Raw genomic sequence first — 20,976 nt, forward strand, 5'->3', positions numbered from 1 at the left:
ATAGCTGGCCTCTTGCGGCGCTGGCATTTGTCGAAGCTAGCGACATATCGTTGGACGGAGCCATAGAGACCAGGCCAGAAGAAACGGCGCCTGACGCGATCATAAGTGCGGGTGACACCAGGGTGACCAGCAGTGGGCTCATCGTGAAGTTGGCGATGGACATCTGACTGCAGATGGGCAGGCACGACAAGTAGGCGTTCAGGGCCCTCAGGATGCATATTATGGCGGTATAAGGTGCCGTCCTGAAGGAAGAACAAGTGGAGTGAAGGGTCGGGTATGGCGGAGTTGAGACGGTCGACGATAGACCGTAAAGCCGAGTCGCGGCGTTGTTCTTCCCGTATATTAATGAGGTCCGAGATAGACAAGACGCAGGCGTCGCTGTCTTGCTCGGTGGCTTCAGAGGAATCCACGGGATGCCGTGAGAGACAGTCGGCATCTTGATGAAGCTGACCGGACTTGTGCACCACTGAAAACGAGTATTCTTGGAGGCGCAGAGCCCAACGACCAAGGCTCCCTGTAGGTTCTTTGAGCGAAGAAAGCCAACAGAGGGCGTGATGATCAGTTACGACGGTAAAGGTGCGGCCAAACAGGTAGGGACTAAATTTGGCGACAGCCCAGACAAGAGCAAGACACTCTCGCTCCGTGATAGAGTATTTCTCCGGTGCGGACAGGAGGCGGCTAGCGTACGCAATAACACAGTCGTGGCCGCTCTGACGCTGAGCGAGGACGGCACCGATTCCATGGCCGCTGGCATCTGTGCGAAGTTCCGTCGGTGCAGTCGGATCAAAATGCGCTAAAATAGGGGAAGTCGTGACGGCATCTATAAGCGCCGAAAAGGCAGCAGCTTGGGGTGAGCCCCATGTAAAAGTAACGTCTTTTTTGAGGAGCGCAGTAAGGGGACGCGCAATGTCGGCGAAATTACGAATAAAACGTCGGAAATAGGAGCACAATTCTATAAAACTGCGTAGGTCTTTGGCCGAACAAGGTACAGGAAAATGCTTCACGGCGCGACCTTTTTCAGGATCGGGCTGGACACCTGTCGCGTTGACGAGATGGCCAAGTACGGTTATTTCACGGCGTCCGAAACGGCATTTTGAAGCGTTGAGTTGGAGGTCGGCATTGCGAAATACCTTGAGAATGGTGGAGAGGCGCTGAAGATGGCTGTCAAATGTTGGCGAAAAAACAATGACATCGTCAAAGGTAGCACAAGCAGGTTGACCATTTCAAGCCACGAAGAAGCGAATCCATCATGCGCTCGAATGTGGCCGGCCCATTGCAAAGGCCGAAAGGCATCATTTTAAAGTGATAGAGGCCATCGGGAGTTACGCAAACGAATGGACTCACAGAGCGCCTGAACCAAACTTTGACCGATATGCTTTCAATGTACGTCTCCACCGATCACCGTGATTGGGACGCTACTTTGCCGTACGTTACTTTCGCCTACAACTCGTCCCGACATGACACTAGTGGCTACTCCCCGTGTTATCTCCTGTATGGGCGCGAACCTTCTCTGCCTCTCGATACTTTACTTCCTGTCAGCTCAACCACCACGTACGTTCGCGACGCCATAGCGCACGCCGACACAGCTCGCCAGATCGCTCGTGAACGGCTCACAGTGTCTCAGGCTTTCCAGAAAGCCCTGTATGAGAGTCGCCACAGAGACGTTTCTTACTCCCCAGGCGCCCTCGTGCTACTGTGGTCTCCGTCCCGCCGCGTCGGTCTCTCCGAAAAGTTATTGTCCCGCTACGATGGTCCTTACAGGGTGCTACGTCAAGTCACCGACGTTACGTATGAGATCGAGCCGGCTCAGTCAACGCGCCAGCGCCGTCTATGCCCCCGCCCTCTGCTATCGTGCACGTTGCGAGACTTAAGCCGTACGTAACTGGACCCTCTGGTCCGTCGTAGCAAGCACCGGGTCGGCGCTCTCGCCCCGCGGGGGGGGGGGGGGGGGGGGGGGGGGTAGTGCCACGAGACAGTGAAGGGGCTGCTACTGTCGGTCGGAGGAAGACGACGGCGACGAAGTGGCCCGAGGCGCGCGACAGCCTTGCATCCGTCGCCGCTGCTTGTCCAAACCTTGTATATAGCCATACTCCCTAAATAAACGTCCTAAATAAATACTCCCTTTAAGCTTAGGCCACAGAAAAAAGTCAGTTTCTTTGCTTCCGACTTACTGCTCTAAAAATCATGTGTCGGTAGCTGCATGTGCTTTCAAGAAATTTCATAATAGCCAACATCAGCTGCTAATAACAAACGCTAGTATGTAGGAATTGTTTGTGCAGGAGGAATATGTGGCGGTTGAATATGCACCTTTGAATATGCATTGGTCCACCTTAAATAATAGTGAATATGTCATAGACAAACCTGGTTATAATGTCAAACCATGCATTTATTTACAGTCTGCTTACATCATACTGGCAAACAAGTAATGACACTTAGATAACAGTAACTTAGAAAAACAACGTGAACAGCTCTGATAACACAAATATATTTTGCATTAAACATCAAGGTCTTGTATCACATATTAAGACACTCTGCTAACAGCTACAACACAATACTTGTTGCCTTCCCATTTAGGTCAGACTTCGAAATTTTTTGCTTTTTTTGTCAAGTTCCCTTATTTCAATGGCAGAACACAATTTATACTTCTTAATAACAGCACAAATACTGTCATTCACTTGGTAGTGTACAAAAACACAGCACAGTACCACTGCGGTTGAATACTATGTCCTGCCAAGCATCCAGCCGGTCTTTTTGCCTAAGCTTGCAGCAAGTGTGAAGGAGTCAACACAGCCCAGGGGGTATAGTAACAAAGTCGTCCAAGCAGTGACCGCCAGCCTTCACTTTTGCAGAGGATGGTCAGCAGCACAAGCGATGCACACATGCTTCCCTCGGTAGCTTCACTTGCATCCAGAGACCTCACTGGTTTCCAAGTCAATAATGCGGCAACCTGCAGAGATATGAATTACATCAAACTATGAAGTGCCATCTGAAAAATTGAAGTAAGCCATGTTTACTGCGAACACAGGCTATAAAAATGCTTACAAACAACTTAAGCTTCACATAACTATGAAACAAACAATAGTGACCTTACGCAGGAGAATAATGCAAAACATTAAAAGCAAATTTCACTAAAACCTAACCATTATAGCCATATGTTTGGACACAAGAACAAGGAAAGCACAATAAACAATGCCCACAACTTCCTTTATTGCGCTAAGCAGTTAAGATGTTGGTATCAATATATTCCTTTAACATAAAGCTTCCTTGCAATGCCATGGCTGCTTGTTACATCCAGTTCAGTCTTGGAAGAGAACAATAATCAACAAATGAAGTGAATGCTCTACCACGTTGCCAAAACCACATTTCATTCGTGATGAAAGTTCCAATGAGTGAGTGATAAATTTGACTTGTTGGTACAACATATTGGTGAATTGCAGCACAGATATTGACGACAGAAAAGACGAGACAATAGACGTGTGCTGACTTCCAACAAAAAGCTTTATTTTAGTGCGACCCATGTTTATAGCCGCCACTCATCACATTGCACAAGCGTAATTCACACAGGTCAACTCTGTGTCTGATAAGTGTACAAATGCTGACACACCAGAGCCGTGTCGCGCAATCTTTTCAGCCTCAATAATTTCACGTGCTAGTTGATCACTGCTTCTGCTGACAACAGTACACCGAGCAAACAATGGTTCACCGGCACACGAACTGCAACAACATGCAAGCCAACTGTCACACTCGTTTTTCTTGACATTGTATGAGTGTTCTCACAGCCAGTCATTGATGCAGCATCCTGTTTGACCTATGTACTGTTCACCACAAGAAAGAGCGGTACACTAAACCATGTTTTCACATAGGTGACGAACGAATTTTTGTGCTTTTTGGTGCACTTGTGTGCTGCGCTGCCACATTTCCTTTGATTTATAAGCTTCTGAGGTGCAGAGAAGACAACTTTAACTTTGAATAAATCTGCAGTTTTCGTGATACTGCAGCTTATGAATGTATGGTATGACAGCCACTTTATATCTTTCGGATGCAGTGACCACATGGCAACCACTCAGCGCATGCGCTTTTCAGAGTAGAGGTCATGTGGTCACTACATCTGACAGACATAAAAACTGGCCGTCATACTCTACATTCATAACCTCTCACAATATCAAGAAAATTGCATATCATTCTAAAGTTGTGTAATCAAAGGCAATGTCGCAGCACGCCACACATATGTAACAAAAACACCAAATTCTGTTCGTCACCTGTGTTAAGAACGTGGTTTATTGTATCCCTCTTTCTTGTGTTAAACAGTACATAGGTCAAATGGGACGCTGTATCAATGACCGGCTGAGAGAACACTCATACAATGTCAAGAAAAACGTGTGTGATGGTATGCTTGAATGTCATTGCAGTTCGTGTGAATGTGCACCATCGTTTGCTCAGTGTACTGTTTCCAGCAGAAGAACGTGAAAGTGACACGTGAAATAATTGAGGCTGAAAAGATTCCGCGACTTGGCTGTGTGTATCAGCACACCATCTGTACACTTGTCAGACAGAGTCAACTTTCTTCCTAAGGGTGCGAATTGTGCATGTGCAATGTAGTGACTGACGGCCACAGCGTCTTACGCTGCCATTTACACATGCCGGAACGTGCACCGCGTTTGCCGACGCCATCACATGACTGCTGAGAGAGTATACCCCCGATATTCATAAACGCTTCTCGACTTGAACTTGACTTGCCACCGCTTTGAGGCCTCTCCACCTTACCTTGAACGCGTTTCGAACGCGCTGCCCAAAGCGGTGGCAAGTCAAGTTCAAGTCGAGGAGCGTTTATGAATACCGGGGGTATACTCTCTCAGCAGTCATGTGATGGCGTCGGCAAATGCGGTGCACGTTCCGGCATGTGTAAATGGCTGCGTAAGACGCTGTGGCCGCTCCCCCTTACTAGAGAGTACTGCACGTTTCTAACGCGTTTGTGCTAGCGTCCCCTTAAGCGGGAGATCCGATGATTCCCTCCGGAGCTTCGCCCACTCATCATCATTCACCTCGTGGATCTGCTGTCATTTTTTTACTTTCGAACGCACTGCAATGTCCAAACAAGAAACCACATATTGCTATGGAACAAAACACACTTATTCGAATGCATAAGCACGTAATTTTGGTGAATTCAGCCTCTACAGTGTCCCCTCATGCGAGCAGTGGCTACTAAGGTTTGAAAAACAAGAAATTAAAGAAACAGCTCTACAGCTTCCCTTGGTGTGAAGCTGTTTTACTTTGCCTTTACTTTACTCTTATTTTTCAAAAATCAATACAATGAACTACCTACCAGTTAACTGTGTGCTCTATGTATTGACTTACAGTGAAAAATAATGTAACTGGACACAGACTCGCAACTGCTACACTGCTTACTTGCATGAATGGGGATAGCTTGCCAAGAATATAACATGGGAGAGAAAAAAGCAAGCTTACTAGAAAACACTTCGGAACTGTAGTAACTGCAGTACAATGAATACTGGCCTTCATGTATCATTTCAAGAAGTTTAAGCTCATCAAATGTGTATTTGCCAGTGGCCGTTTTTCTGGGAACAAGACAGGAATAATTGTGAATATGAATGTTAAACATTGGTAAGCACACTGTGTGCTTACACCTATGACATATTTCGCCCACTACACTTTGAATTCTTACATGCGCAGAAGGTGCACAAGAGTGTAGCATAAGCACAAAAAATCGGAAATAAAACCTACAGCATAGGAAACAGTTTCAAAACAAGAAAACCAAAATGAAACCAGTGATAGAGTGTGTACTAAGCAAAATTAAAATGTAACTTGCAGCCAAGCGATTGATGCAAGAAAAAATACTTAATATCGGGACATGTTAGCTCTAGTTTTGTATAGAACACGATAAGGTGTGCATAACAGCTATGAACACAAATAAACAGCACGTTGCATAAATATTGGACCTATTTAGTAAGCTGTGTTGAGTAACGTCGATTAACTTAGACACGAATGATACCGAGATGCTACTTTTTGGAACACGTACACTACATACATACCTGACCCGACCATCCAGATTACACGTTGCGCTACGGCAGGCATAGCCAAGGGGTCTGGTGGCTAATATGTTATGTGGGCACTGTTGTGGGTCACAGCCTCGCCACTATAAAATAGGTTCTGTGTTAACAAATAGCAGTGGCACATAGCTTTACAAAGCTGTCAAATTGTCTACACATGCATGGAGCACCTAAAAATAGTCACGAAAACAATGTTTGCATTAGTGCAGGGTGGCAACAGAGCACAAAGTAGAAGTCACGGATGAATGTCTTGATAATGGGGACCCTTTCATCACAGTAAAATTATTGACATGCAGCAGCAGCACATAGCAAATAAATGTTTGTTTACAAAACAATTCATTTTTTTTTCATGACTCAGCTTAAGCAACTTTCCCCTGTCAAGTTTAGTTATGTATAAGGTATGTCAAAACATCTTGTCTTTAAAAGTAAGTTGTACTAGTAGCAAGCTGTGATTGCTTTTTTTTTCTCTGAAACTGTCGTAAACCGAAAACTTCGTAAGCAGAGATTATTTGCAACGTCGAAACATTTATAGGCGAGGAAACATCATTGCAATAAGAATCGGTGAAGAGGCAAATGAGTCGTTATTATGCAACTTCAGCAGAAAAGCGGGAGATCACGCACAGCGCGCACATGATGAACATGATTATTTCCAAACGTTATATTTCTCATCGGAAGAAAACGCTTATCAAGATTTTTAATTTCGCATCAAAGCAATAAACTTGCGTAACTAAGTGCTGACAACCAGCGTTCAGCAAGCATCAGCACAGGTTTCACTGTTGTCGCGGGACTGCTATTTCCTACGTTCGCGCACGCTATGCACACACGAGAAGCTCGCACAATACGCGTGTAGTTAGCCAGCACGATTACTTACCTTTTGAATGGTACGACGCATTCGCAAAGCGCTCTCCAAGCTGCCGGTGCTGCGTCGACGATGTTACTCCCGGCATACATGCCACTGAGTAGTGGACGAGCTGAGGCGCGCTAACACGCATTATTTCTTTGCGACGTCCACCCTACTTTCCACAACGAGAGACAAAGGAGCCACACTCGATGACATCAAATCGTTGGTCCACGTTTGCTTGGCGCGCCACGCATACGGCGAGTTTGCAGCATGACACAAGGTATCTTCAGGCACTTCTGTGCACGCTAACTGCGACCCACTTCATTACAGGAAACACAAAAACACACGATATATATATATATATATATATATATATATATATATATATATATATATATATATATTAATAAAGTGGAAGCACAAGCTCGGTAACACGGGACAAAAGGGGAAAAAGCAGAGGAAGTTAATAGAACAGCCGGCCCAGTGAACGGGTGCTGTGTCTTAGTCTCCTGTTCTTTCCTTTACAATGGCGCAGCCGACAGGATACTGAGACTTCGGCAGATCTGACCGCAAGCATCGCAAGCGGACGGACACTACCGGGACCGCATTCGTCGCCGCAGGTATTCGCCACATCATCTGGGACGGCGTCCAGGCCTCCTCAGTGGCCCTCGGGGACGACGGCGCTAGTGAGCTCAATCAAGCCCTCTCCGCTGCCTCAAAACGACTTCAGACAATGACTGACGCGTTTGCTTCAGTCGTCGGACAAAGCACACTTTCACTGCAAGCACCGACGACTCTCCCTGATTTCTATGGTTTCCAAGAGGACCCTGTAACGTGGGTGCGTACCATAGAGTCTGTCGCTAATCGTTACGCGTGGACAGACGCTGTGAAGAGGTCCATGGCAGAAGGTCGTCTCCGAGGTGCAGCTCAGGCTTGGAATTCGTTTGAAGGACAAGCCTATCCAAGTTGGTCCAGCTGGACCGCGGCGCTGCTCTCTGCTTTCGAGAACTTGCCAAGCGCCTATGACACTCGCTTTATGCAAATGCGGTCACGCCAGCAAGCTCCAGATGAAGACATAGCCGAGTACATTTACCACAAGCTGTGGCTCCTTAGCACCTGCAACCTTACCTGGGCTTCCCCAGCAGCCAAGCAGTATGTCATAGATGGCATCCACGACTCCACGCATGCTGTCGTCCTGTCCGTGTATGCGTTAGAGACAGCGCCTGACGCTTTCATCCGCAAAGCTTCAGTGCTACAGGACACAGCTAGACGGCGTCGGGCTGCCACCACACAGCCGTGTGCTACTTCTCAAGCTCCCCTGATGCAGTGTGGAAGCCCCTCCGTTGGCGACGCTAGCCACTGCACTAGCGACGGGGTGCAAGACAAAAGACAGCAAATGCGATACCAGAGCAGCACAAGGCCGTTGGTGTCAATTCACGTCGACGGTAACGGAGAACTGACGGCGCTTGTAGACACAGGCGCTGAGCGTTCAGCGCTGCTTCGGCGGCACGCGCCTGCCAATCTCCATCCCTGGACTCAGGCACCCTTGCGATGCCTAGGGGGAAACGTACAGCCAGCAGGCACCATTGACCTGCGGCTACACGCACCCGCTGGTACAGAGCATCTACGCGACGTGCCCGTCTTCGACGACTTGCCTGCCGACATCATTCTTGGCGCGGACTACATCCTTTCTAACGACGTGCAACTGAACATTGAGGGCGGTAAAGTTATGCTGCGATCCACAACCTCCTGCGCGCCTCCGACTGAGTCACAGAGAGGTGAGCCTTCCGGCAGGAAGATCCTTTCTAGCGTTCTCGAGCAACATCGCGCCCTGTTTGCCGACAACAATGCACAACTTCCCGGTACTTACTTGCTTGAGCACCGCATTCCGACAGACAGTCACCCATCTATATGCGTACCAATGCGACGGTACGCTGAACGCGAACGGTCTGTCATTGCGGAACAAGTAAGTGAGACGCTGGCTGCTGGTGTGATTAGAGCGTCGTGTAGTCCTTGGGCCGCACCTGTTGTCCTTGTTCGCAAGAAAAACGGCACTTTGCGGTTCTGTGTTGATTATAGAGAGCTTAACAAGCATACTATACCGGACTCCTACCCACTGCCCCGCATTGACGATGTCATCGATACAGTACGGAATGCAAGATTCTTTTCGTCGTTAGACCTGTGGGCTGGGTATTTTCAAATCAATGTCGCAGAAGAAGACAAGTTTAAAACCGCGTTCCGTACACCATCAGGCCTTTACGAGTTCAACTGTATGCCCTTCGGCTTACGGACAGCTCCCAGCACGTTCCAGCGCGCTATGAGCACCGTGCTAGGTCCGCTTAAGGATCACGGCTGTGTTGTGTACCTCGATGGTATCTTAGTTGTGGGCACAACAGTAGAAGAACATCTCCGGAACCTAGACGAAGTTCTTGAGAGGCTCTACAACGCTGCATAATTCCGACTAAACCGTGAGAAATGCCAATTTGGACTTACGGTCATCTCGTATCTGGGTTACTCCATCTCTGAGAAAGGCGTACAGCCTCTCCCTGAAAGGATATCAGCCGTTACGAACTTCCCCAATCCGACGTGCATTAAGCAGCTGCAGTCATTTTTGGGCATCGCCGCGTCTTATCTGCGAAAGTTTGTTGACAACTTCGCTTCGATAGCTGCTCCCCTTACTGACCTGCTCAAGAAAGATACGCAGTTTAAACGGGGCCAATCACAGGAATGTGCGTTCCAATCGCTCAAACATCAGCTGACCGACTGCGCTGTACTGAGCCACTTCAATGAAGACGGAACCACAGAGGTGCACATAGATGCTAGCCAGGTTGGACTCGGAGCAGTACTTGTGCAGCGCGACCCAGATGGTGCTGAGCATGTTGTCGCCTATGCCAGCCGAAAACTTTTAGATGCTGAAAGTCACTACCACTCCAACGAGTTGGAATGCCTAGATGTTGTGTGGAGCGTTGACGACAAATTTAGACACTATCGGCTTGGTCGGCATTTCACGGTGGTAACAGATAATGCTGCAATTTCATGGATGTTCTCAAAGCAACACCTGAAGCATAAATTCGCACGCTGGATAATACGACTACAGGAGTATGACTACAGCGTCCGACATCGGGCCGGTACTCTAAACCAAGTGGCTGAAGCATTGTCACGAAATCCTAGTGGGGACGACTCGCCTGGAATGAAGGAAGCCTGGATATTATTTTCACAGCAAGACATCACCGAGGCCCACCGCCAAGAGACTGACGTGGCGGCTATCATAGCTTCACTTGCGGACGCACAGAACAGCAACAAATTTGTCGTGCGTGACGCAACTCTCTATCGTCGTCTATGGAAGAATAAGTGGCAAGTTGAAGAACACCTTCTAGTCATCCCTGCTTCGTTGCGGCCTGGTATTCTTCACGCCATCCACGATACACCTGAATGCGGACACATAGGTCAGCGAGCGACACTAAAAAAAGTACAGGAGCGCTTCTGGTGGCCCAAAATGAGTAAGAGTGTTCGTGATTACGCCGCTAGCTGCGAAATATGCCAACGACACATGCGGTTTCCAGGGTGCCAGCCTGGGCTACTCACACCCATTCCACCTCCTGCTACCATATTTCACACAGTTGGCACCGACCATGTTGGCCCCCTACCAACGACAGCGGCTGGCAATCGCTACATCCTCATTGCTGTTGACCATCTATCCAAATTTGTGGAGGTGGCCACCGTGCCTTCTCTGGCACCCAGCTACGTGACAAGATTTTTGAGAGACCGATTTGAACTGAGGCATGGTCTTCCGAACAAACTAATATCCGACCTTCCGCAGCTCCGAACTCCGTGCCTACCTACGCCATGCAAGAGTTGAGCACCACTATGCCTCAGCGTACCATCCGCAAGCAACCGGCCTGACGGAGAGAGCTAATCAGACAATTCAAGCTCGTTTGGCTCCCTACTGCAGAAATAGTAAGCCGGGAGAAGCAGATTGGGACGGACATCTCCAGGCTGCTGCTTACTCAATGAACACTTCACTACAGAACTCAGCTGGGACATCGCCGTACGAAATAGTCTATGGCCAGCTGCGCCGCCTTAACGCGCTCAATTTGAATACCCCGATCAGACTTGGACGCCCCGTCGCGCGACAGACATTATGCCACAATATTCGAGAAGAAGCTCGCAAGAGTGCCGCGAGAGCCCAAGACGTTCAAAAGCGTTATTACGACCGTCGCCATCGTCCCGCGCCGCAGTACCAGATAGAAGATGAGGTGTGGGCCCAACGAGGTAGTCGACCACCGGGCAAGAAGCTTTGCGTGAAATTTGAGGGTCCCTTTGTGATCACAGAACGCCTGGGGAAGAACACTTGGCGTGTTCGCACTCTGGATCAACAGGGAACCTTGGACAGGAGAAGAAAGAACACTTTTGCTGTCCACGTGGCTCGTCTCAAGAAGAGGGTCCACTGACAAATCTGATGTGGCTGTGCACTGAGTTTCAAAAATACAGTGTGGCCGAGTGTAATGAAGCGGAAGCACAAGCTCGGTAACACGGGACAAAAGGGGAAAAAGAAGAGGAAGTTAATAGAACAGCCGGCCCAGTGAACGGGTGCTGTGTCTCTGTCTCCTGTTCTTTCCTTTATATATATATATATATATATATATATATATATATATATATATATATATTGTAGAGAAGAGGAATACCCGGCGCTGCAGCCACATCGCCAGTCGTCCGGGAGGCGCGAGCTCGAGATTGCCTGAGCTGTTCTGGTTGAGACACGCTGCCTGCTGTTCTCTTGTCCTGTATTCATATTAGATATTGATGGAGGTGTTGCAGTTTTCCCCCAACCTGGAATTACGCACCCGAACTCTGCCGTCCGTCATGCCTGACGACCCCAGCCCGACATCCCCACCGGTTACTCCAGCCATCGTATGTGCCGGTGCCCAGCGTCAGCGGGATCCTGACATCTTCAGCGGCACCGATGAGAAAGACGTTGAAGATTGGCTGGAATCGTATGAACGCGCCAGCAACACCAACAAATGGGACGATCCCTTCAAACTCAGCGACGCGATCTTCTATTTATCGGGCGTCGCCAAGCTCTGGTTCAAAAACCACGAAGCCGATCTCCGCACGTGGGCTAGCTTCAAAACCAGCATCGCGGACGTTTTCGGCTGCCCTGGCGTGCGCAAACTTCGTGCTGAACAACGCCTACGAAGCCGATCCCAGCAAACTGGTGAAACGTTCACCAGCTACATTGAGGACATCGTCGACCTCTGGCGGCGTGTCAACCCGACGATGGCGGAGGCGGACAAGGCACGTCACATCATGAAGGGCATTTCCGACGATGCCTTTCATATGCTGCTGTCCAAAAACCCAGGCACTGTTTCTCAGGTCATTGAGCTTTGCCAGAGTTTCGACGAGCTCTGCAGACAGCGTCTTCTCACACGGCGCCCACCTGTGTCCGATGAAAGCCTCGCGAGCGTGGCCGCGGCTCCTGAAATGGACTCCCTGCTCTGCCAGATATAAGAGTTCGTCCGTGCTGAGGTCGCTCGTCAGCTTTCGCTGCTGTCCTCAACCACGCCACCACCCTGGCCTTTCCCGGCCAACCTTCGCCAGGTCATCCACGAGCAAGTTTGCGCAGCTCTCCCTTCTGCCCGCGAGACTCCGCCGGTGCCAACTCCCGTTGCTTTTCCCGAGGTGACTGCACCTCTCAGCTATGCCGAGGCTCTCGCGCGGCCCCCACCTCAGGCCTTTGCGCCATTCCCATCAGCCGTGCCACTGCGTGCAGCTCCTCAATTCATTCAGCCGTGGTACCCACACAGCAGTGGACAATGACGCACTCCTGACAACCGGCCAATATGTTTTGAGTGTGGTCTACCTGGCCACATTGCACGATTTTGCCGTCGCCGCGCACCATCCTACCGCCGTCGCTTCGACACCAAACCACACGTTTCCCCATACCCGTCATCCTCCGCGTCTCAGAACCCTGGCCCGATGTCTTCCTATTCCGACCACCGCCCTCTTGTCGACCGCCGTTCGCCATCACCTCGACGCCGCTCGCTTTCGCCGATGCGTCGTCGTCCTTCTACGCCTGAACGGGAAAACTAATCGCCGCAGTTACAGAGGCAAGAACTGCGTCAGCCACGAACAAAACAAGGCCTCTCTCTTCTCCGACTAATGTTATTGACGTATATGTGGACGGCGTCGCTGCACTCGCTCTCGTTGACACTGGTGCCGCAGTTTCAGTTATTAGTGCCAAACTTTGCCGTTCGCTCAGAAAAGTTACGACGCCCCTGTCGAACGTGTCACTTCGTACTGCAAGCGCCGACCGCATCACGCCTGCAGCTGCGTGTACTGCTCGCGTTGTGATCAGCGGCCTCCTCTACATCGTCGAATTTATGGTGCTGTGTTCTTGTTCCCACGATCTCATTTTGGGCTGGGACTTCCTTTCCGCTAATAAGGCCGTCATCGACTGTTCTCGTGCTGAAGTGGAATTTCAAACGCTGTGCGACGCCCCGCTCCTTGACGCTCGTGAACCTGAAGATAAAGTTTTTGTTGCCGAACACGTTACAATTCCACCGCACTCTTCTGCTCTAGCCACAGTGTCACGCAACATTGTTGCTGATGCCAGCGCACTTTTTACGCCATCCGCCATTTTCGCTCGACGCAAATGTTCCCCGCTGCCTTTCGCTCTTTTGGACGTTCATGCCGGCGTCAGCAGACTGCTCGTCGCCAACCAATTGTCCTGTCCTCTCACGTTGCTTCGTGGGGAGTGCGTTGGCCGCGTCCAGTGTGTCGACCCTGCTGCCGTCATTGACATACCAACTGGTTCCATCGCCAGTCATGAGGTCGCCGGAGTGACCTGTAACCCCGCACAGGAGCCGACTTTGCCCGATGTTTTACATGGCTCCAACACGCCCAGCTTCTACACCTTCTCAACAAGTTCCGTTCGTCTTTCGACTGCCAGCATGTTCCCTTGGGCCACACGTCAACTGTGTGTCATCGCATCGACACGGGTACCAGTGCGCCACTGCGACAAAGACCATATCGTGTATCCGCGACAGAGCGCCGTGTTATCGATGACCAAGTAGCTGACATGCTCAAGCGCGGCGTCATTCAGCCTTCGGATAGTCCCTGGGCATCTCCCGTTGTTCTTGTTAAGAATAAGGACGGATCGATTCGATTCTGTGTCGATTACCGCCGTCTTAACAAAATAACTCGTAAAGATGTTTGCCCTCTTCCGAGAATTGACGACGCCCTTGACTGTCTCCAAGGCGCGGAGTTCTTCTCTTCTATCGACTTACGCAGCGGCTATTGGCAAGTCTCCATGGCACCCGAAGACCAACCTAAAACGGCCTTTGTAACACCAGATGGCCTATATGAATTTCGCGTTATGCCTCTTGGGCTTTGCAACGCCCCCGCAACATTTGAGCGTATGATGGACAACCTTTTGCGTGGTCTCAAGTGGAAAACGTGCCTGTGCTACTTAGATGATGTGTTTATTTTTTCGCCCGATTTTCCCACCCATCTCTGTAGGCTGGAGGAAGTGTTACGATGCCTAACTTCCGCCGGCCTTCAGCTCAACCTGAAGAAATGCCACTTTGGCGCAAGTCAGCTCACCATCCTTGGCCACGTGGTGTCTAAACACGGTATTCTTCCTGACGTCGCCAAGCTCCATGCAGTTGCTGATTTTCCCAAACCTGGCAAACCCAAACAAGGCAAGTCCCGCCACAGCGGCAAACTCCAAGAAGGATTGCAAAGCTGTGACGGGACTGTGGCGGGGGAAGAGGAAGTCTTCCTCTGTTGTGGTTGGAAGGCCGAGGTTGTTGTATGCGACTGTCATCGCGTGCCCTGGGGTCGCGAGGTCTGGACAGTGGCATATGATGTGTTCCAGGGACTCTGGGGAGCTGCATCTCTTGCATGCAGGGGATGAGACGCGCCCCACGCTGAAATTGCGTGCAGCAGGCCATGCGCTTCCGGTCCTGAGGCGCAGGAGGAGCATCCTTTCCTGCCTGTTCTGTCCGGTGTCGGGGAGTGGTCTCGGTGGTTGTCCACGGGCCACACGCTTGTCCGGCAGTGGGCGGAAGCCCAACCAGCTCATCATACAGTGCGCAGATGCTGCCCATCCGGGAGGAGGGACGGCTCCGCAGTCTGCGCACCAGAGCGTCGCCATCCGTAGTATGATGAAGTCGGTCGACGTGCAGGAGCCCCTGACGAAGCATAAGCAGCAGGAGCGGCCAGGTCTGGGCTTCTGCCAGGGAGGCAGCCACGGTTGAGTTGCGTGGCAAGCCCAGGAATGACCTCATGGCCATCCGTTGCTCCATCTCCAGCTGCTTCTTAGCGGGTCAGCGTTAGCTTGGTCAACGGGAGCGCATACAGGAGCATGGAGGTGTCAGCAGCTTGGTACAGCCGGTTGGCCCATCTTGTGGTGCAGCCCTTGCCTCGCTGGAGGAGCCGTCCAACTGCTGATCTTACGCGGCGTGCCTTGGTGGTGGCGGCCTTGGCAGCAGGTATCCATGTGAGGCGGTGGTCCACCTGGAGCCCAAGATAGGTGACCTCCCTCTTCCATGGGATGGGCGTGCCTCCCAGCACCAGCCTTCCGACAGTGACCCGGGCAGCGGCCGTTGGGTGCACCAGCAGAGCCTCTGTCTTGGCAGGTGAGAGCAGAAGTCCAATGCCCCGGAAGTAGGAGTCCACTGCATCCAGGGATCGCTGCAGCGATAACCGGATGGACTGCAGCTTGCGCCTCGGTCCATGGGTCCCCAGTGCCACGTCGTCTGCGTAAATGGAGCACTGGGTTGGGAACCTTGGGTCAGCCAGGATCGTTGCGGGGAGTCCCGCCAGGGCCTATGTTGAAGAGAAATGGGCTTAGCACCGAGCCCTGGGGGACGCCCATGGTGACCCTACGGGGGCTGCTCAGGGTCTGTCTGACTCTCACCGTCAGTGTCCGTCCCGTCAGGAAGAAGCTGATGAACTGCCTGAGGCAGCTCCCGATTCCAAGTCCGTCCAGTGCGTTCTCGATGACTGAGTGTGGCAGGCCGTCGAACGCGCTCTGGATGTCCAGCAGTGTGAGGAGGGCCACCTCCCATTACTTCTGGCCTCCTCCAGTGTGGAGATCACGTCGGCGATCGAGTAGGCCGTGCACCGGTGCCGACGGAAGCCGGTCTGCTGCTCGGGCAGAAAGTCCACCGCCCCTGCAATCCAGTTCAGCCGTCCCAGTGCGATGGCCTCCATCAGCTTACAGGCCGCAGACGTCAGTGACATCTGGCCTGTAGGAGGTGATGGCCGTGGCTGGTCGTCCTGGCTTCGTGATGGGCACCACCACCGCGGTCAGCCAGGCCTCCGAAAGCAGGCCAATCTCCTAGACCTCGTTCATGGCCCTCAAGAGCTGCCTTCGGGCTGCCCTATCCAGGTTCTGGAGCAGCTGGAACGTGATGCCGTCCGCTCCCGGGGCACTGCGGCGTTTCGCTTTCGTCAGTGCGAATGCCAGATCGTGCTCCTGGAGCGGATTCTGGCATAGGGCGGCGATCTGGCTGGTCGTCCAGGCTGGGTGGTATCCGCCAGGCTGTCTAGCGGATGTGAGACCAGTTGCAGCTGCAGGCTGTGCCACTGGGAGGGCAGAGAAGCGGTCTGCCAGCAGCTCTGCCAGTGTTGCCTCACTGATCCCAAGGCAGATGGCTGCGGAGAGCACCGGCTGCCTCGCCGCTGGTCCACAGAGCAATGACCGCAGGAGCCTCCATGCCCGGGGGCCGCCATTGGCTTGACTGATGGTTTGGCAGATACCCTGCCAGTTCTGCCGTCTCCGGCGATTGGCATGGCACCTGCAGGCAGTATCGATGCGGTTGTGCTCTGTGCGATGCGTGGGCAGCCGTGTCCTCAGTGCACGCCTCTCTGCCCTGCGTCTGGCAGCCCGGAGGTTCAAGTGCCGCAGGTCCGGGACTGGCTGGTCCTCTGCCATGAGAGAGTGGACTGTAGCCGCCTGTGCTGCATTGGCCACGCACTCGAAGAAATCTTGGTCTTCGTCGATGTCATCGAGCTTTCGTCTGAAGGCCCCCCAGTCGATCGTGCTGCATTTCCTGGTCCTGGGACGCTTCCCTCCTGCCGGGGTGATGGTGATCGGCAGGTGGTCAGAGCCCGAGGAGTCCGGCTGAGTCGACCAGCTGTAGTGGGCCCCCTCCGTGGCTACACTAACGTTGATGGCCGTGCAGGTCGTCCGCGCTCCCCGTCGTACGTAGGTGAACGCCCCTGTGTTCAGCACCTCCATGCCCATGATCGGGAAGACCTCCGCCAGGTCTCTGCCTCTTTTGCAGCACCTGCGGCTTCCCCAGGCCGTGCGGTGGGCATTCACGTCGCTGCAGAGCAGAAAGTTGCGGCCGAGGCGTGTGGCTAGCTGCCGGAGGGTGGACGCGTCCCATCTTTGGCAGGGCCGGACGTAGATGGAGGCTACTGTAGTGTCCAGTCCTCGGGGCCTCACGGTCACGGCGCAGCACTCCATGGGACCTCCAGTCAGGTCAGCCACGTTCACCTCGGCGTGGTTCAGCTCCGGGCGCACGTAGATGGCACAGCGTGGGGGGCCTTGCGGCTGGTTGCCGTCCAGGCAGCGGGCAGCAGTGCAGGTGGGCAGGGTGCAGGCAGTGGCGCTCGAGTACCCCACGTACCCCGGGAGGCGCAGGTCTCCGGCAGCCACATAAACCTCCTGCAGAGCGAGTACGTCGTAGTCGCTCCGCAGGAGATGCATCGAAAGGTCTCCTTGCCGCCGCCGCAGCGAGAATGCATTCCACTGGAGCACACTCGCGCGGCGGCGACTGGGGCGGCGGCCACCGGGCCCCGGCTTCACAGAACACGGAGGAAAACAACAGCGCCGCCTGCATACTTGTGAGACTGGTGTGGCCTCTGTGATGCCAAAAATATTAACCGGTACACTCACAGGCTAACATTTTGTGCCCGGTTTCACCCAACTAGGTATAGATGTTGCGAGACAAAGTAACCATTGAAAATTCTATATTTTATGCTATAGTTTAGCGCAGAAAGAAATTAGATCACGAATTTTTACCTTTGAATTGCTTCCGCCGTCTGCAGCCAGCAAAAGCATGGCCTTCGAGATCAGCTACGTAATTCTTATCAAGCCGTCGCTGTGGCGTGATTTGAACGCTTTGGGCTGTCTCGAAGCTGTCTCGAAGCTGTCTCGAAACCAATCCATGAGGCTTCGCGATGCTGCCTACTTTTTCTACGCCATCGCTTCGTTTTAAATAACTTTCTCATGTCGTCAACATGAATTGTAGCCTCAGGAATTGTTGACACGATATCGGAGGTACACATGTGCTGTGTGTGATTTTTCCGTGCGCGTTGTGACTGTTTCAGTCGGAAAGGACCAAATCCACTAGGGGCGATAGCTCGTGTGGCGCAGGTTACACCCGTATCGTCCGCATTTCCTTTCGTGTCGGTGTGTCCAATGTGAGCGGGTTGCGATCCTGTCGTACGTGCCTTCTGTGTTTATCGGGCGACTCGCGAAGATTCCTCCTTAAAAAAAAAAAACATGCCTCTGGAGCGTGCATGTGTCCTATGTGGTGCGTGGCAGAAATGTGCGGTGGTGTACGATGTGTTTGCAGCCGTATTGGTGGCTTATAGTAATTTGCTCTAGTGCCGTTTCTATGATGTAAGTCATACGTGAACTAAAAAAAATGCGCTGTTTTTCATATAGACAAGTAGACATGATCTGTGTGTATCCACTGTGCAGTGTGGATGTGTTCGTTATTTTCATGCAGCTGGTATAATGGGGCTTGTGCCTATTCAGATGGCGACTGCTTAATGTTTCCACTTTTAGGGGCATGTGGCGTGCAAGCAGTCGCAAGGTCTTGTGCATTTGGTGCGGACGAAAGGAATACTTTTATGCGTAACTTTGTCTACAATAGGTAAACCATTGCAACAATGAGCATTTTCGTCATGTGAATGCTTCTGCCATTTAATAATATAATTTGTAGCAGTTCTTATCTGTGGAGAAGCACAATACACATAATTTAACATGGTGTTCCTTAGAAAATATAATTTACTACATAACCACTATACAACTCCATACCTCACTGTATGATAAAGATGAGTGTTCAGTTGAAAATTAAAATATCTTATAATGGCATGAACGTGCACATGCGAAATGCTGCAGCAACCTGGCATCACATTATTGTCAATATTGGTGACATCCGGCAACGTTCTGGGAACGTGCTGTTTTGTAATGCTGCTTCATTGATAGCATTTACACGTTAAATTGATGTTTAGATGCAACGTTGACACAACGTGGGTGTCGGGATGTTGCTGTGACATTTATTTGTGAAATCACTTGAACGTATAGCTGGCAACGTACATTCAACGTTGAGGTTGGCTGTTTAACGTTTTCTGACATTTTTACAATCAGGCAATGTTTACACAACGTTCTGTGTTACTTGGGCTGGAGCCCTTCCGAGACAACAGCCACCGCCGTCCTTGGAAATGGTGGCTTCCGCGAACTGGCCGCCACGGAGAGGCGACTAATTCTTGCAAGGGGCCAGCGACAAGCATTCCCGTGGGAACGACATCAATGTTTGATTCCCAAGGCGTCAACCGGTCAACCGTTGCCTGTGTGCGGGGGCGATCAGGCAAGAGTGGAGGCGGAGCCCGGCGGGAAACGATGGCACATCATGTGCGGGACATGGCGACCTGGTCGAAGATGGGGATTGGCTAAGGAGAACTAAAGTGCATTTCCTCGTCGAGTGAAAGAGGGAAACGAAAAGGATAAAACGCGGGACTTGAATGTTTTGAGACGCTCGACCAAGTAGACGCTCGGAGATGTAAAGGCTAGAACATGCAAATATGTTAGCCTGTAGACGGCTCCACTATCATGGAGACCTTCTTGTAAAATACCACATGTAAATTTGTATATAAAACAGTTTTCTGATCTCACTGGACTTCTCCTTCTCCCGGCACCTGGTACGGCACCAGCCATGGAACCTTCGTGACCGCTCGGACCTCGGCTTTCGCAACAACGCTCAAAAACCAATGGAATGGGTTCGGATGTGGGTACTAAGTGAAGGAAAAGGCTAAAGGTTGATGGTCGAAGTCATAGTCATGATCATGACTATGGCTTTCGCCTTAGCTAGGGTCTCTTAGGTGTATAAAGGAACTCCTGAGGACTCATGACATGAATGTCATGACATGCGTGTCATGTAGGTCGTGAAACAACCGCCTACGTCTTGGTGCTCTCATGGTCGTTTTGTTAACTTGGTAGGCTCCTCGCACACTACTTCGCATAACATCGATTCCCACAGGGCGTGGGATCTGCCTTTTTAGATTTCTCTATAACGTTCTGATCTACGCTTTTGCTCCGAATATACTTGAACAGTTATTTAATTTTCCCATATAGTTCCCTAATCAAGCAAAATACAACATGCTGCTTCGTTCGAAACAACGACAAACAGCATTACTTGTATAGGGTCAAGTGTTGCGCCGGTACTGTGCGGTATTTTCTTAGCAAAATTTGACAAGTCTCTTTCTGACGCCATAACTGATTACCGTGTTGCCCGTGTTTTTAGATATGTTGATGATTTTCTTGTTCTCTTAAATATCGGACGTAGTGATTGTCTCACTGACATCATTTGCAGTATCTTATCGGTTTTTCAGCATTGCTCTCGACTTCTTAGTTTCACCCTCGAAGCACCACAAGAAAATTCCATCAGGTTTTTAGATTTGACTGTAACCTTCATACTCAAGGTCACATATGCTGGGCTTATAGTCCGCGAACTAAAAAGACGTTGCTACCGTACCAATCCGCTCACTCGAAACTGGTCAAGCGTGGCACTAAGCTTTTTGTGTATGTCGAATGCGGTGGAAAATAGTTGTACGCATCTAATGCAAGACAGTGCCTCCCAGCAAGAGAGGAGACTGTTAGCGGCAGGCTATCCAAGGACTTTGATCACTGCAGTGGCTGAATCTGTGCACAAGCGTTTGAAAATGAAAAACAGAGGGGTTCGCGAAGAGCGAGACAAAATAAAAAACAACTTGGTGGTTATGCCGTATGTACATGGCATTCCACACAGATTGAAAAAGGTTGCG

At 51.0% G+C, this 20,976-nt stretch overlaps 1 protein-coding gene and 1 long non-coding RNA gene across 13 annotated transcripts in view; one reads left to right on the forward strand and one right to left on the reverse strand.

Annotated features, from left to right (window-relative positions):
- LOC119440814 (parathyroid hormone/parathyroid hormone-related peptide receptor-like) overlaps positions 1 to 20,976 on the forward strand; it is a 1,097,515-nt gene that overhangs the window by 376,960 nt on the left and 699,579 nt on the right. The window lies entirely within an intron of this gene.
- LOC125943369 (uncharacterized) lies at positions 2,129 to 7,239 on the reverse strand. Its single transcript, XR_007465780.1, has 3 exons — positions 6,940 to 7,239; positions 6,051 to 6,154; positions 2,129 to 2,947 (listed from the first exon to the last, which is right to left on the reverse strand). It is a non-coding gene; the product is annotated as an uncharacterized LOC125943369 (long non-coding RNA).

The sequence above is a fragment of the Dermacentor silvarum genome, chromosome 2, assembly GCF_013339745.2.
Source record: "Dermacentor silvarum isolate Dsil-2018 chromosome 2, BIME_Dsil_1.4, whole genome shotgun sequence".
Taxonomy (NCBI): Eukaryota; Metazoa; Arthropoda; class Arachnida; order Ixodida; family Ixodidae; genus Dermacentor; species Dermacentor silvarum.